General features: G+C 37.2%; 1 protein-coding gene across 2 annotated transcripts in view; it reads left to right on the top strand.

Moving 5' to 3' along the window:
• Window positions 1-2,301, top strand: part of LOC124400333 (beta-1,3-galactosyl-O-glycosyl-glycoprotein beta-1,6-N-acetylglucosaminyltransferase-like) — a 17,155-nt gene extending 14,854 nt beyond the window's left edge. Inside the window, exons 3-4 of one of the 2 annotated variants that reach the window (XR_006928367.1) lie at window positions 272-378; window positions 529-2,301. The gene's annotated coding sequence lies outside the window, so the exon portion shown is untranslated. Of the gene's footprint in view, window positions 1-271; window positions 379-525 lie in introns of both variants that reach the window. The other variant, XR_006928366.1, reaches the window with a different exon arrangement.
• The last annotated feature ends 8,621 nt before the right edge of the window (window positions 2,302-10,922 follow it).

Here is a 10,922-nt window from a genome sequence, read left to right as displayed (position 1 = left end):
AAATGCTTATAAGATGTTTTTTTTGTGTTTTGTTTTTAACATGTTGCCAGTCAGATCTCATGCTAGTGTGTGTAGCATAAAACAAAAAGGTAAATTTAGTTGATGACATTGAATGCGTTAGCATTAACAGGTCATTGTGACCAAAATGTAACAGACTTTTATCATTAGTAAATAATGTCTCCTCTTCCACCATGTTAACATTTAATAGTTTTAAAACTAAATGTTATTTTCTTTATTAAAAAATAACCTTGTTTTTTCTTTCTCCTGACAGAAAATATCACTGTGTACAGAGTAAATGTAAACAGTGCACGTCGTGCTAAGACTGAAGCGGTGTCAGCGCCCCAGTTCACAAACGACACGTGCTAGTAGTTGTCAAAAGTGAGTGGCATGTCAGACCACGATTAATCTAAACAATCTTCTGTATGGATGTTTCAGTTGTTTGGTGGAGAATGGGAGGCTAATTCAAACAGAATGTGTAACGCTGTTTACTAAGCAGTGTCTCTTGTGTGTATTTAATTGCACCAGCAGCGAGAAAGATGGAGAAAGTGAAGGAAGGAGAAAGAACGCGAGAGCTCCAGATGGCTCTGAAGCTCTGCTGAGAACTCTGTGGAATTTTTTTTTTCTCCCTGAAGTTTTAATTAGCCTCGAGAACATTTAAGGGGAAAGTCCTCCTAAACTTGCAAGTGTTCTGCCATGATTGAATGGTGTTTACTTTTGGTAAATATTAGTACCTACTTAAGCTATACAGGCGCATACAATGAACAACTAATTGTTCGCATTCGATTCTGAAGGTACTGTAGCCTTGAACTGAGGACGTATATTTAATCACAAACAACACTAAATCTTTGACTGACGTTTGTCCTTGTGGCTCGACGTGTAGGAAGAAGAGAATCTGGTGGAATTTGTGAATAATGTTCAGGATACAAAACAAAACAGTCACATTGTGGGTTTAATGACATTTATCACTCATTCACCCTTAATAACCACCGAGTAACCATAGGTTTAATAGCCTTACACCCCTTTCACCGATAAAGCCCTATGGCAAAAATCACCCGAAAGCCATATGGTATAAAAAAAAAAAAAGAAATTTTTGAGATGGTGTCAAACGTGACAATATTACGTCATCAGATTGTACATTTGAGAAACTCTTAAACGTGTATATGCGTGTCCAGATTTGCATTCCTCATTCCCATAAGTACATATGTAGGAAAGGTCTATTAGTTTCACTGTAGTTACTGAATTATTCATAGTCGTTAATATGCTGTAAGACGAATAACTGAATAATAAACAGGGAGTTTAAGTTAATAGTGGAACAAATATAAACAGTTTATAATACTGAAGGGGGAAAATTTTTTTTTTTTAACAAATTGGATCCAGATCATTTCTTTCCTGCCTCATTTTTTGAACAAAACAGTCTGCTACATAATTTGGTAGTAATGCAGCTATACAAAAAAAACCCCACAACAACTCAATGAGCAATTTATTAACAGAGTTAGATCCTTCTAAAGCGTTTGTTGAACCCAAACACCGAAACCACGAGTCATCATGTCTTTGTACTTTTGCCTGTCGATCCTGTTCATCTGTACGCACGCACACACACGCACACATACACACACTCGGTCAGGCTATCACATACTAATTGAAACAAGTTTATTTTGTCCTCTACAAAGCGTTTAAGGCCCTTATCCTAAACGCCGTGGCCGTGTCTTTGTTCTCTTCTCAAACACAATTAGAAGATAATATATAAATATATACATACTGCAAATGACATGCATATAACAGCTTCATTTGAAGCCTGCGCAGGTCATTAGTAACCCAACAGGGCGCTGCAGAGCCGCCGGTCCCTCTCAGCCTGCCCGACCAGTGGAGATTTATTTGATATTAACTCCCTAATGGCTTAACTCCTTTTCTGGTAAAATATGCACCGAAGTCCGTGGCTAACACCGCCGTTCAGCTGAATGCTTATTTATTCACTAAACGAGGATCTAATGTTCAATGTTCCTTGGACACCAAGGTAGTGCCGGGGGAGGTCGGGTTTCCCCCTACAGCTATATACATCATTTATTTTACACATAGCCTCGCGTATCGCACACTGGGCAGCAAGGGCAACGGGAAAAACGACTTTTTATGAAAATCCGAGGCAGTGAGTCGGCGAGTGCATTAAGAGTTTCGGCGCAGGGTGAGCTGTGAGCCGAAGCCATCCGAGAGGCCATTGAGGAGATCGTCTCGCCGGCTCCGGTACTTGACGCCTCATAGCCAGGGAGAGAGCGTTGCAATGGCGCAGGGGGTTTGGAGATTTTCGAACTCTCAGCCCGAGCATTTTATTATTATTATTATTTTTCTGTTTTATCTGTTGTTTTCATCAGCATGTGCTCGATATTCTGGCGGCAAGAAAACTTGGAAAACATTGGCGAGCATTAAAGCAAACATAACCTATTAATCACGCATTCCGATCCTTTATTTTGCTGCTGTTGGGTAATGCTGAGAGCAGTGAAAAGCATTAAGACACCAGGAAGATTTGATGATGGACAAATCTGGGTCATCTAAGTAGTGGTGCAGCAGCCACTTGGCAAATAGATATTTGCCATTTCTTCTGCCCTTAAATTGTTTGGTTACAAAGCTATGGCAATACAACTCGGAAACACTGTGACTCTTATGTGCCTTAAATGACCTTTTTGGGGGAAAATATGTAGAGTATTTAAAAACATGTCCCCTTGATTGTATCACTTTGGCGACAAGGAAAAGCAGTTTGGTACCTTTTTAAGAGTGAAAAAAGGGGAAAACGGAAATATATGTATATATACATTTATTATGAGCACTAGCAAAATCAATAAATTGCTTCTGTTTCTGAATTTGTTCTTCTTTTGTCTTTAACATTCATTTACACAATTTTCCATTTACCCCCAAATGTAGCCGATCACTCAAAACATGTTGTTTGTTAGACATGTGCTTCTTCAGTGTTGCCTTTGAGCTATGAACCTGATTTGTCTAACACATAATGTAAGCATTCACTCAATGTATGTCACATAAAATCTTTTCTGTAGCCCTAAATCACCTCTTTTTAAATCAATTAGGTTTTACTGTATGACTTAATGTAATTAATTCACAAAAATGAAAATCAATTATTAAAAGGACAGCTCTCGTGGACAACCAAATCTTTTCTTTTGTACACTTGACAACAATAACCGAGTTTCTATGTGAGCTTGTGTACACTGTAGCTGACAGGACCGGAACCTAACATGGACTCCAGTCTCAGGTTTTTATGTGTAGTGTGTTTTGAGATGCCTTTCTGCTTGCCATAGATATCAAGAGTAATTGTTTAGGACACAGAGTGAAAATATCATTTGTCTAAAACTCTGTTGGGAGAATTTTTTTTTGATGTGCTAATTTAAGAACCTTTGGAAGAGGTAGATTTTTATACATTGTTTAAATACTGCAAGTGCTGTTGGACATCAAGTGGAGTTTTGTTCCACCACCTCATTGCCAGAACAGAGAAGGCTCTGCAAGCATGTCCTCTTTGTACCCAAAGAGATGGCTAAAGGTGAAACTGTTCAAGCATTGGTTGATGGTCAGATGGAGAAAAATAGGGTGAGATAAGGGCAGAGAGGTAGGGGGTGCTGGTTCATTTTTAGTTTTGTAGGTGCGCATCAGTGCCTACAAGCAATCTGAGGCAGGCAGCTAATGGAAGCCAACTCTAAGAAGGTTGAAAGTCTTTTTTGGCTTCTTTCATCAGCAAGGCCTTTAGAAGTATCTGGTTAATTGTTTTTCCTTTGTTAACATCTTTCTGGCACCAACAAAGTCATTACGACCACACGAAGTTTTTGACCTGATTTTAATCATCCTGCTGCCTTATGACTGGTCCATTGGATAACAGCATGAAGACTCAGGTTTGCAAGTGTCCCTAAAAAAGTGTCCAGTAAGTCTCCATTATATTTTAAAAGAATCATGATATCATGATATCGGACAATTACGACTTGTCATGGGGGATGTCAACAGATTCTGGTTATAACACACAGATCGTAAATGTTCATGCTGCACTTGCTGGACATGTTCAGAGTCACTCTGCAGGGTCTATGATAATATGATGATGTTAGGGATGGAGTAAGTGAAGAGATCAAGAGTGAGAGGGAGAGAGAGAGAGAGAGAGATGCGGTACATAAGATGCAACTGTAGAGAATGAGTTGTAGTAGATAAGGGCTACTGGTGCCCCTTAGGGGCGATTGGGGGGGGGTGGTAATGGGGAGAGACAGACTGGAACTCAGCCAACTGCACGATTCACTAAGCTCCCACCAGGGGAGGGAAAAGAAAAGAGAGACCGGGTGTGTATGTGTGCGTCTGTGTGTGAGGGAGAGAGTCTAAATCTCTTTCTCTGTGTGTATGTGTGTGTTCACGCAAATGTGTGTCGTTTCATGTTTTTGTATATTGTTGGGGACGAAATGTCCCCACATGATTAGAAATATCTGACAGCATGTCCCCATAAAATCTTGTCCACAGTGAGGATTTTTCTGCATGTCCCCATGACCCCAAAATTCTAAAAGGTTTCCTTTTGGTTAAATGTGTTACGGATGGGGTTTTACTTCAGTGTGGTATAGCATTGATTATCTGCATTAATAATTTTGTCAATGGAAGGTCCTCATTAGGACGCATAAGAACAGTGAGCCAGAATATGTGTGTGTGTAAATATGTATGAGTGTGTAGGTGGTAAATCAAAAGTCCAAATATAGTGTATGCATTTAATAAAATACTGTTTATAAATAGATATTTGGATATAAACATGACTTTGTGTGTGCGCGTTCCTGTTTTTATATTTGTATATGTTAACAGTAAAATTCTCTTTCTGAGTGTGTGTGTGTGTGTGGGTGTGTGGGTGTGTGGTTTTGTTTGAGTGGCTCGGTGCTGACAGGTAGAGATGAATGAATGTGTTTGTCTGCTATAAACACATAGACCAGGGGGCACACAAGGGATGGACTCGGCTGTGAAAAACCTACAGCTGTCCACCAGCATCATATTCCCTGCTGCATGAAGCGAATTTCACCATGAGACATTTATACACGATTTTATAGGCACTTGTATTGGTGTTTTTTTTTACAACAGGAATCATATTGTTTCTGCCAATTAGGAGAAAATATCACATTGTAAGAGGTAAAAAGACAACTGTATGAATCAAATGTAAGAAAGAAAAGCAACTAAGGGAGAAATCAGCATCATATTTCGCACACATAATCAAAATAATTGAATCTAATCATGAGTGAATATCACTTAAATGTGGCTTCTGTTAACCTCATAATTGCAACCTATTTTCATGCAACTTCGAGTTTTTTAATCTCATGACTGTGATTTAATATCACTAAATTGTGATTTTCTTATGTTCTGCCTTATTTCACGCAACTTTGACTTCTTCTGACAATTGTGAAATAATATTACTTGAATCTTTTATCTTGTAAATGCTCCTTTTTTTCAATCTTATTTATCTCATTATCTCACGTATCTAATTTCGAGGCTTTTCATTTTCAACTTTCACTTCTTAATCTCACAATTTCCAAGTTATCGCTCGACTGTGACCTTCTTCTTTATTGTAAAAAAAATTACAATTTCACACAACTTTGACTTTTTTTCTCCAAAAATTAAGTTAATGTCACTTAATAACAATATAACTGAATCTAAAGTGTTCTTTCCAGTAGGCGCTGAATAGGATCTAGCATGTGGCGAAGATGTGGTTGGGTTAGGAAAAAGGGAATAAATTAAAAAGAGCAAAAAGTCGGCATGATAGAAAGCACAAGTTAATATAATGCAGATTTTTCTCGGAATTTTGAGATAACTCATAATATTCTTTAGTTTTGGTCCAGTTATTACAGTGTTAATAGTAAAAGTTTCTAAGTGATATGTAAAAAAAAAAAAAAAAGAATATGGCTTTCAAAACCAATGGAAGATTTCTGGTCATCTAGCAGGAAGTTGAACCCTGACCATGTTCAGCCATGTCCTTGTGGAGGTATAAAGTGATCCCGATGTTAATCAGGATCGATAAATCATGGAGTGGCTGTGAACTCCATTTCCCAACAGGACCACTCTAATTGATTTTAATGCCTCGTGATCACTTACCGAGGGCTCTCTGCCATTATTACTGTCTCTCTGTCTCTCTGATTGCGGCTTTTTCTTCACGTCCTGTTCCAGAATGAGAGCTGCAGTCTTTTGCCCAGAGCTGCAAAAATAATTATTAGCATCTTTGGAACAAACAGACGAACGCCCCCCTACACACACCCACACACACACACACACACGCACTTCGCCTTGCGGCCCCAGAACAGACCCCCCTCCTCGCACGCTCATCTCCCACTTTCCTTTTTTGCCACGTTCAGCCCTTTAATTTATGCAAAATTAATTGATATATCTTTTATAATTGATGTGCTGTAAAATTAACGAGTAATTTATGTAATTAGTCCATTAAGGATAATTCCAAGCATATGCTCGACATGCCCAGAAGGTGCGCTTTACAAGTAGTTATTTGTCCAGGAGTTGAATGGGGAAAAAGAGAGATAGGGAAAGAGAGAGAGAGGGAAAGAGAGAGGGAAAGAAAGGAAGGGAGGAAAGAATCCGTCTAATTAATTTCTTTATGCGTATCAGCAGCGTGGCGTCTACTTAACACGGCGCTTTGTGGGGAAGAAGGTTTAATATTGATCTAAAAAACAAAAAATAAATAAATAAAACAACAACAACAAGAAGAACATCACACAGGCACGGGCCCTCCGTTTCTTTGCCGGGCCTCACCATGACAAATGAACACCACCACACAAACCAGTGATGGGCCCTCTTTACACACACTCCTACACACACTCTCCTTGTCCTGTCTATCGTGGGACACGTCTTGCGGCGACAAAAAAATAAAAAATAAAAAAAAGAATCACGTTCACTGAAGAAATAATTACTTGGAGCCCACAGTATTAAGCATGTCACTCCCACACTCCCACGACATATTACAAGAGTTGTTCAGGGAGACATCACATGCACAGTAATTCCCTACTCACCTCCAAGCCATATGTTTGGTGTCCATGTGCTGCTGCTTGGTTTTGCACTGGTAGCCAACAATTAATGGAAAACCACGACTACCAGTTTGGGGAAACACTACAATTAGCTGCACAACCATAAATGAACAAGGCATTTTATTTAAATCATATATATTCTAATCAAAAATAAATGTGTGTGTGTTTCAGAATGGCCTTATATGCATCTTAATATATAAATTGCAAATGTGCATTTATTTAAAAAATAAAAAATAAAACTACAGGGTAAAAAATTGTAGTAGCAGGAATGTAGTAGCTCAGTGGTTAAGACTGTGAAATTCTGATCGGAAGGTCATGACTTTAAATCCCAGCACCACCAGGCTGCTATCACTACTGGGCCCTTGAGCAAGATGATTAACTGCTCAGATTTATAACATAGACTGAGATAATTGTTATGACTCTGGTTTCCTGTCGGTTCTCAGGTTTTAATACACGTCTGAAAAACACAGTGCAGTGTGGACCAAATGGTCCAAATTTACCCAGTGTTTGTGTGGTGCCTTGTGATGGACTGCCATCCAAGATGTATTCCAATGCCATGACCAGATATTTGAAATTTTTAAGGACATCAGTGAATACCATAAATGTAAATGTAAATAGGTGCTGAACTTTGTGGTTTTCCTCTGGGATTTTAGTTTTTTTACACCCAAAGTCATGGTGCATTACCTACTCTAAATTTACCCCAAGTGGAAAGTGTTTATGTGTGTGTTGTGCCTTGTGATGGACTGGCATTCCCATCCTGGATGTTAGCCACAGTCCACGCTCAGAGTTTCTACAACCACTACAACCCTGACCAGGATAATGCGATTAATGAATGAATGAATGAATAAATTAATTAATACAAGTCTATTACAAATGACACAACCTAATATAAAATATCAGCTTTTCATCAGGCTAACTGGTGGTCAGGCTAATCGGTGGTGGGGTTTCTACTGCAACTCTTGGTTTGCATTGTTAATATCACAGCTCCAGGGAAAGAAAGTAGACACTTCAGAACAAACTACATGAGGACATTCAGCCTGTTTTGGACAATGAAATAAATTTAAGGTTGCAATCATGCTGCCAATAATTATGCAGGTGTTTTATGAACTTTACTAAGCCAAAATGTAGCATTTTTTACATCATAGTCACTAAACATTTACAGTAGGCTTTTCAGGAAAAAGATATGAGTGCTATCACTATCAGTGTAGAATGGAGATTTATTTTGACCAAACATATAACTACACTTTGTGACCATGTACACTGATGTACACACAGAGCCTCAGATATTGTGATATATATTGTGTAATATTGCAGTATTTAGTCTGGGAAATTATGTTAGCAAAGATAATCTGCTAATCACATCAAGGATTCTCTAAAAGCTTAGAGACGTTCCAACTATAATACTGATGAGAACAGTATACTTTTTATACTTTTTTATTCAGACCATGCCGCTTGTGTAATTTATCACCATTAAGGCAGTATGATGGTTTAACACTCGGTGTCCACAATTTATTCGTCTTCCCATGTACACATCACCTGGGTTCTTTTTATAGTACAGTTCACATTTATCAGTTATATTTGAAACTTAATCATCTCACTGGTGGAATCCTGCAAATCTGAAATAGATGCAACATCATTTGTTAGAGTAAAAATATATACATTATGCATTAACGTGATTTGGTACATATCTTCGGTCTCATGTGAATGTTCAGCAAGTAAAGGTTGCTGTAATGTTCACCCCAAACTGATAATAAACTATAGCTTTTTTTTTTTTTTTTGCTTCGGATGTGATTTTGTAACGTTTGTCCCTTTTATATGCAAAATTTTCCTGAAAATGTGAATTAAATGTACATGTTTAATAGTGAAACCACTACATAATGAGTGAACTATAACTACACTATAATATCATTTAAAACTTCAAAAATACAAGATGCTCCTTTCTATGTAAAAAAAAACAAAACAAAACATTAAAAGGTACAAAAATGTGTACTCTTGATGGCACTATGGCAGAGCTAATTGGTATTGTTTTCTAGCTGTACTTTCATATTTTTAGTTAATTGTTTTTTCTTTTTTTATAGTTTTTATGTAACACAATAGTGTGTAGTAAGGAATGCACACTGAGAAATAAAGGGTATATTGTCTGCCATTTGTTATGTATCTTTAATCGGTTTCTTTTTTAAACTGTAAGAGAAACTTTATTAGTAAGAAAATACATATTGAAGGTAGAAAAAGGTATATGCTTAATGCTATCAACAAGCACTCCCAAATACTGTATTTCTGACAGTATACATTCCTGGGCTACTGTAAATAAGAAAGGCCCAACTTTTAACATTAAACCATTGGACGGGAAAGAAATTTAAAAAAAATAGATAAAGTTAGGAATAAGCATGGAATAATCTTTGATTTCTTTAAACGTTAAAGCCTTGTGGGTAAAACCTGTGGCCAGCTTTTTACAATGCCATTTTTCATCCCAAGCCTATGTCTTATAGTTGAGAAGGAGTTGGAAAATGTTCCCGATCAGTCATGTGTCAAATTTTACATCAAACCTTTGAATCATTATCGTGATTTTATTTATTTATTATTATTTTTGCATACAAGAAGCCAAAGCGAATTTCCCTGTTTTTCCAGTTACTCCCCAAAAAGCAAAAGTTAAAGGATGGCACATTGCGCATTTTCTGACCAGTGATTTGTTGAGTTGATAAAACATAAAAACTTTTTTAACCTAGTCCAGTTTTTGTTGCTGCTTCCCAGGAAAACTCTTAGAAAGAGGTAACAGATTTTTGTAATAAACTTAAAAATGTTATAGTATATAAGGCTTGAGGTTAAACAGGTGCGGGGGTCTGTGAGTCTGTAGTTCATATGCATCTTCTGGCTGGAAGATGTTGACAGTAGGTAGTTGATCTCGTTAGGGCACTTGTTCACTGATGACCCTTTAATCTCATGAAGGACTCCAACACTTTTAGGAGCGTAATGAGACAGATCCGCTGCAATTTATTGACGCCACTTTGAATATTCATCGCCTAATCAAAGGCGTTTAATTCGAGCCCCATCGCTTGGACTCCTCTCTCCGGAAAGGTGAACCACGGAAGGCCTAATTAATGTAATGTATTCCCCGACCCGCGGGGACGCGCCGCGGAGGTCCGAATTTCACGCACCGGCTCTTTTATTATGCTGTTTACTAAAATCAGCCTGGGCTCGAAAGACTGTTCATATTGTTTTTACAATATAGGAGGCTTGTAATAAGTACAGTTTTTTTTCTTATACTTTTGATCATTTTTATTTCAGTGCATTAATAAATAAACGAAGCCGCGGACGCGCCCGACTGCCACGTGCTTGTGTCTTTTGATGTATTTTTTTTTCTCAAATAATCCATTATGATCCAGTGATATACAAAAAAAAAAGCATTTCATTCCAACTGTGATTTTTTTAATGCCTTTATAAGGGCTTCTGTATATAAACTGACAATAACTTGCTTTTCACTGGCATACCTGAGATCTAAAATCGGATCTGATTAACTGTTAATAATATCACACACACTATTATTATTATTATTATTATTATTATTATTATTATTAGCTTTTTTTTTTTAAAAACATTGCTTTTATGTCTCTGTTATTACGTCACACTTGGATATTACGCTTAATATTAGTCTATAATGAGATGTCAATAAAAGAAAAAGAAATCAACACGATTTTAGAATCCCCCCAATTTGACCAGACAGCCCACATAGTTACTACATAATTGTTTTATTATTATTTATTTATTAGAATGTATTTTAATTAGTAATAGTATTATTTATTTATATAAAAACAGACCCTAGCAATATGATGCTGTGCATATTTCAAGTTACAATCTTGTATACTATAATATGTTTTAAAAAACAAC

The sequence above is a fragment of the Silurus meridionalis genome, chromosome 17 (genome assembly GCF_014805685.1).
Source record: "Silurus meridionalis isolate SWU-2019-XX chromosome 17, ASM1480568v1, whole genome shotgun sequence".
Taxonomy (NCBI): Eukaryota; Metazoa; Chordata; class Actinopteri; order Siluriformes; family Siluridae; genus Silurus; species Silurus meridionalis.
The sequence above is the reverse complement of the archived record's forward strand: the minus strand, read 5'-3'. Positions and strand labels throughout refer to the sequence as shown.